This window comes from Physeter macrocephalus, chromosome 6 (genome assembly GCF_002837175.3).
Source record: "Physeter macrocephalus isolate SW-GA chromosome 6, ASM283717v5, whole genome shotgun sequence".
Lineage (NCBI taxonomy): Eukaryota > Metazoa > Chordata > Mammalia > Artiodactyla > Physeteridae > Physeter > Physeter macrocephalus.
The window spans coordinates 68,018,605-68,026,091 of record NC_041219.1 but is presented as its reverse complement, the minus strand read 5'-3'; positions in this window follow the sequence as shown (position 1 = coordinate 68,026,091).

The window sequence follows — 7,487 nt, the reverse complement described above, 5'->3', positions numbered from 1 at the left end:
AAACCAAAAGAAAGCCAGAGTAACTATATTTATATCAGACAAAATAGACTTTGAAACAAAGACTCTAATAAGAGACAAGGAAGGGCATTACATAATGACGAGGGGGTCAATCTCACAAAAGGACATAACATTTGTAAACATTTACTCACCCTACAAAGGAGCACTTAAATATATAAAGCAAATATTAACAGACCTAAAGGGAGAAATTGACAGCAATACAATTATAGGGGATTTAAATATCCCACTTACATCAATGAATAGCTCATCCAGACAGAGAATCAATAAGAAAACATTGGACTTAGATGACACATTAAACAAGATGGGCTTACCAGATTTTTACAGAACATTCCATCCAAAAGCAACAGAATACACATTCTTCTCAAGTGTACATGGGACATTTTCCAAGATAGATCATATGTTAGGCCACAAAACAAGTCCACAAATTTAAGAGGATTTTAATCCTCTTAAATCATATCAAGCACATTTTCCAACCACAATGGTATGAAATTAGAAATTAATGACACAATAAAAACTGGAAAATTACCAAATATGTATAGATTAAACAACATACTAATGAACAACCAATGGGTCAAAGAAGAAATCAAAAGAAAAATTTAAAGGTACCTTGAGAAAAATAAAAATGAATATGTAACATACCAAAGTTTATAGGATGCAGCAAAAGCATTTCTAAGAGAGACATTCATAGCAATAAGTACATACTCCAAGAGACAAGCCTCAAATAAACAACCTAACTTTATACCTCAAGGAACTAGAAAAAAAGTAAAAGCAAAGTTTGAAGTTAGTAGAAGAAAGGAAATAACAAAGATCAGCACAGAAATAAGTGAAAGAGACTAAAAAGACAACAGAAAAGATTGATGAAACTAAGAGCTGGTTCTTTGAAACGATAAACAAAATTGATAAACATTTAGCCAGAGTAATCAAGAAGAAAAGAGGGAGGACTCAAATAAATAGAATCAGAAATGAAAGAGATGTTACAACCGACACCACAGAAACACAAAGGATCATTAAAGACTACTATGAACAATTATATGCCAACAAATTCGACAACCTAGAAGAAATGGATAAATCCCTAGAAACATACAGTCTACAAAGACTTAATCATGGTGAAATATAAAATCTGAACAAATTGATTACTAGTAATGACATCAAATCAGTAATCAAAACCTCCCAAGAAACAAAAGTCTATAAGTTTGACTATTTTAAACACTTCATATAAGTGGAATCATGCAGTATCTGTCTGTGCTGACTTAGTTCAATTAGCATAATGCTAAATTGAAACCCTGTTCACTCTGGTGGAAATGTAAAATGGTGCAGTCACTACAGAAAACAGTATGGAAGGTGCTAAAAAAAAATAAAAACAGAACTGTCCTATGATCCATCAATTACAATTTGGGCATATAACCAAAAGAATTGAAATCAGGATCTCAAAGAGATATCTGCACTCACATGTTGACTGCAACATTTTTTTAGAATATAAGATATGAAAACAACCCAAATGTCTATTGACAGATGAATGTATAAAGAAAATGTGATACATTTACAATGGAATGTTATGCAGCCTTTAAGAAGAATACATTCCTACCATTTGCAACAACAGGGATGGACCTAGAAGACATTATGCTTCAGTTTATTCTTAAAAAGTTGATTTGATGCTATGCTGCCCCATTTCAGTTATGTGGAATTCTAGCTACTGTAGTACCTACCTAGCACTAGTGGTATTGCTCTAAACATTCATTCATTCAAACGATAGTTTTTGTGCACCCGCTATTTACTTGACAGGCATGATAAGGTGTGTGTGTGTGTGTGTATATATATATATATATATATATATATATAGAGAGAGAGAGAGAGAGAGAGAGAGAGAGAGGTCACTTGGTTCTCAAATTTCTTACAGTATAAAAGATAAGAAAGAAATAGAACAGTTTGGCATTAGTAAAACCATATAAATGTTGGAGGTCAATATACTTAGATTCAAACCTTGGTCTTAACTTCTTAACCACCAGATCTTGAGCACATTACATCATGTCTGTGAGATTCTCAGTCTCTCCAAGTGTAATCTGGGGTGAATGCTAGGGTCACTACAAGATTGTATGTCTGTGAAAAGTACTTTGCATTGTACCTGACTCTTAGAAAGAAATCAGTAAGAGGTAACATTAAAATAGAAATATTTACAGGCAGTCATGTGACACAAGAAGAAGATGGTCAAGGGAAGAAATAAGAGGCTTTATGGAGGGAGTGTTATGATAAAGTAGTGGACTTTTCTAGGAAAGGAAGGGAAAAAAACTCAGGTGGAGAAAGCAACATGAGCAGAGGCATGGATACTCACATGAATGGGGACCAGACAACAATTTGGTGTGGCCAGCATTTATGCCAGCAGATTGGCTAAGTTCTAGTACCTTATTGTTGGGCATTTATATGTGTCACCTAATGAAACGTAGATAAGGTCTATGAATAATTAAGGAAGTTAACAGTGACCTTTGCCTAATGCCCAGGCCTCAAATACACAGAAAATATGGAAGGCTATCATCGCTCTTAAGATGTGCCACGTGGTATAGAGTTCTGTGTCATATTAACCAATATACCTTTTTTAGACATCTAGAGAAAGTGCTGACATGCTTGGTTTATTTATTTATTTTTTTCTATTTCTTGCTCAGTCAGTCTCCAGTCTTGTCCTCTCAAATTCATTCTCTACTGCAGCTAAAGAGGCCAGCCAATCTAAATTACAAACATGGTATGTTGACCACACTATTTAAAACCCTTTATGGCTTCTCATGATTTTAAAAATATGAAATTTAAACTTCCTAGCAAAAATGTCCTCCATGGCATATTCATCATCTCTCTCCAGCCATAAAGTTTTTGCCTTTTCTTGTTTTTGCACTTTGCAATAAAGAAAGACCAAACTGGGCTCTGGCAGTTCAAGATGGTGGAAGAGGAAGAGCCTAAATTTACCTCCTCCCATGGATATAACAAATATATAGCTACATATGGATCAATTCCCTCTGAAAGCAATCTGAGAGTTAGCTGAACACCTGCTCCACTACAGAGGATAAAAAGGACCACATCAATATGGGTAAGAGAGATAGAGAAATGCTCTTGCCAAAATCCCACCCCCAATGTGGCAGCACACAATAGGGAGGGATCTCACCAGACAGGTACTTTTCTCGGGGGAGCAATGGATTTACACCCCAACCCCTGGGATCTACACCAGAGAAATAAGTGCCCACAATTTCTGGCTTAGAAAACCCATGAGGCTGACATCCAAGTGCTATAGGAAATGGAGACTCTCCTCTTAAAGGACTCACACATGGTCCCAATTGCCCCAAGACCCAGAGAAATAGCAGCAGTTGAAAAGTGCTAAGACTACACAGGAAAAAGAGTCATTTGCAAATCTAAAAGCATTGGCTGGAAGATCGGGGGATGATAACAACACTCCCCGGAGACAGAGGTGCTGATTGGTGCCACTTTTGCTCCCAGAAGGTGGGGAAGTGGTCCAGGAGTGATTGTGACACTATCTGGCCCCCTTGCTGAAGCTGGAGGACTCCAGCAGTTGCAGCATTCCCCTGCTCCCTGACTAGGGTGAATGGGTGTGAACAGTCACAACATTCCCCTACTCCATAGCTAAAGTCTCTGTGCAAGTGCAGGTGGCTGCAACACTCACCCATCTCTTGGCTGGGACTGGCAAGTGTGAGTGGTTGCAGCACTAATCCTCTCCCAACCTAAAGCCAACTCAACACTCCCCTGCCCCGTGGCTGGGGCTAGTGAACGTAAGCAGCCACAACATTCTCCTGTTCCTGGCTTAAAGCCAACACATGCACACAGACAACACACTCTCCTTCTCCATTGCTGAAGCCCACGGGTACACACATTCAAGTCATTTTCCTGCTGCCTTTCTGAAGCAAGAGAGCAAGTCTCACCCACTCTCCAGCTACCTAGTTAAAGCCAGTTGGTCAGCCCAATCCTCAGGGGACACCCCTTGATTGCCTGGCCCTAGTGGCCAAGGGGGCTGGTGTTCCTGACCTCTATGGGAATGCAACAATGGGAAAGATAGTTCTTGCTAGGCCACCACCCCCAGGGCACTGCACAGACAATAGACTGAAGCACAACCCCAGTCTTCCTATGAAAATGGCCTATTTACTTATCCTGAAGCTTTACCCTGAGAGACAGGCTACAGGTTTCCTACACATCTAGAGGCAGAGGAGGCACTTCCAGGAAGATAAGCAGGAAGGCACCAACCTTTCAAACCTACTTGATCTCACTATACCTTGACGAGACTTCCCAGAAAAAAAGCTTATACACTAATCAGTAGCCCCAATTTTTGCAGCTATTGTCTAGGGGACATCCTGAGATCTTTTGATCGGTAGGCCATCAGGAATTAGGATTGTGGCTCCACAGAAATATATATATATATATATATATATATATATATATATATATATATATATATGAATACTTTAAAAATTGATGCCTGAGGGCCTGGCTTCCAATCAGCCTGAAACTAGGTGCAAAATGAGATTCCTCTCCTTGGAACACTGACAGATCTGGGCACACTCTCAACAACAAGGACATATCAAGAATAAATGAGGTTACACAGACAACCACAAAGACTCTAGAGACAAAGTACTAGGGCAGGGTTGAATGAAAAGGATCATCACCTACACAAGGCCACTCCCTCAAGACTGAGAGAGATAACAGTTTTGCTTAATATATAGAAACAAACACAGAGAGCCAAGCAAAATGAGGAAACAAAGAAAAATGTACCAAATGAAAGAGCAAGACAGAACGTCAGGAAAAGACCTTAATGACATAGAGATAAGTAATCTACCTGATAAAGAATTAAAAGTAACGGTCATAACAATGTTCATCAAACTCAGAAGAAGAATGAATGAACACAGTATGAACTTCAACAGAGTCAGAAAATATATGAAAGAAGCAATCAGAGCTGAAGAATATAATAACTGAAATGAAAAATACACTAAAGAGAATTAAAAGCAGATTAGATGATACATAAGAATGAATCACCAATCTGGAAGGCAGATTAGTGGCAATCACACAATCACAAAAGAAAAAAAAAGAATTAAAAAAAATTAGGATAGTTTAAGAGACCAGTAGGACAACATCAAGCATATTAACATTCACATTATAGGGATCTCAGAAGGAGAAGAAAGAAAGACAGGAAAAGAGAGGGAGGGAGAGAGAGAGAAAGAAGGAAGGAAGGAAGGAACGAAGGAAGGAAGGAAGGGAGAAAAAGAGGAAGAAAGGGAGGAAGGAAGAAAGGGGCAGAAAAATTATTTGAAGAAATAATGGCTGAAAACTTACCTAATCTGAGAAAGGGGACAGACATACAGGTTCAGAAGCAAAGAAAGTCTCAAACAAGATGAACCCAAAGAGATCCACAGTAATATACATTATAATTAAAATGTCAAAAGTTAAAGACAGAGAAATTTAAAAGCAGCAAGTGAAAAACAACTAATTATATATAAGAGAACCTCCATAAGCCTATAACCAGATTTTTCAGCAGAAACTTTGCAGGCCAGCAGGAGTGGCATGATATATTCAAAGTGCTGAAAGGAAAAAACTTACAAACAAGAATATTCTATCCATCAAGTTTATCATTCAGAATTGAAGGAAAGATAAAAGAGTTTCCCAGAAAAGGAATAAACAATAGGAATTCATCACCACTAAACCAGTATTACAAGAAGCGTTAAAGAGACTTCTTTAAGTAGAAAAAAAAGGCCATAACTAGAAATAAGAAAATATAAAAGAAAAAAATCTCACTGATAAAGGCAAATATATAGTAAAGGTATTGAATCAACTAACTATAAAACTATTATAAAAGTTAAAAGACAAAAGTAGTAAAATCAGCTATAACTATGAGTGGTTAAAGAAAACACAAATGAAAAGGTGTAAAATATGACATAAAAACATAAAATATGGGGGAGAGTAAAAATAGAGTGCTTTTAGAATGCATTTGAACATAAGCAACTATCAACTTAAAATAGACTGTTTTATATAGAGATTATTATATATGAACCTCATGGTAACCACAAACCAAAAACATAATAGAGACAAAAAATTAAGAGAAAGAAATCCAAACATAATGCTAAAGGAAAACATCAAACCGTAAGGGAATAAAACAAGAGAAGAAGAAAGGAACAGAGAAGAATTACAAAAACAACCAAAAAACAAATTAACAAAATGGTGATAAGCACATACCTATCAATAATTTCTTCAAATGGAATTGGACTAAATTCTCCAATCAAAAAGCATAGAGAGGTTGAATAAATAAAAAAACCCTCAGGTGGCTGGAAGGAGCCACCCTGAATGGGGGTGTAAGGAGGTAGGGGGTCCTGACCTGAAGCCGCAGGTGGCTGGGCTTTCACTGGGATTTCAGTTCTGTTGCAGGACTACATGAGCACCTTCTGGCCATAGTTACAGGAACAGGATTCTGAGGACCCAAATCTGGACTTCTTTTTCCTCCTTTACCATTGTGGAGGGCTAGCAGACATGCTCAGACACCTGCAGCATACAGAATCTAGACCATTTCACTCCAGTATTTCCCCCACATACAGTTTTTAATTACTCCAGGTATAAAGTGTATGCGATTCTGCATTATCAAAAAGAACTTTTCAAAAACTAGGTTAGCCATTTTCATTCAAGTACAGAAACGTTACCACTCTCACATGCTCTAGATAGTTGAAGACAAGAGGAGAAATTGGATCGCTCTGTTTGTATTTTTTCTTTTTGTGGGAACATTTTACCTGCTGAGTGTCTATGAATTTGCTTTCTAAAAAAAAAAAAGGCTTTTATGAGTTTACAGTAGAATCAGTGGAAGGACGAGTTAATAAGGGCTGTTTTTAAAACAAACAAACAAAACAAATAATTTTAAAAGAACCACTTCACATTCTTTACTATTCTCTAACTACACTCGGGAACTGCATTTCACGGATGATTGCTGTATAGCTGGCAGATGAAGGAAAACCATGAAAAAGGTCCTCTTAGCGAACAAAATTTAGTTCTTAACTTTCTAGCTATGAAATTCCTCCAGGCATTTGTTTTGGTTGAAACAAAACTTTAATCTCTGCATCATACCTAACTCTGCGACACACGTTACAGTATGCATATTTTGTTTTGAATTAAAAAAAAAAAAACTGTTTTGTTCCAGTCTGTTAGAATATTCAAAATAATAAAGGTGTTGCTTAATACGATTGCTAGAATTGTTTAGCAGTACATGCACAAATACTTTACTAGATTCTTTGTTTTAATAGTGTTTTGTGGAGACTGAAAATCCTAAAATGGTCTGCGCAAATACAAAAAAAAAAAACACACCAAAAATAAAAAACAAAAACAAAAACAAAAACAAAAAAAACCCAAGACCTTCTTTTTTTTTTTTTTTTTTTTTTTTGGTATGCAGGCCCTTCCCTCTGTTGTGGCCTCTCCCGTTGCGGAGCACAGGCTCCGGACGTGCA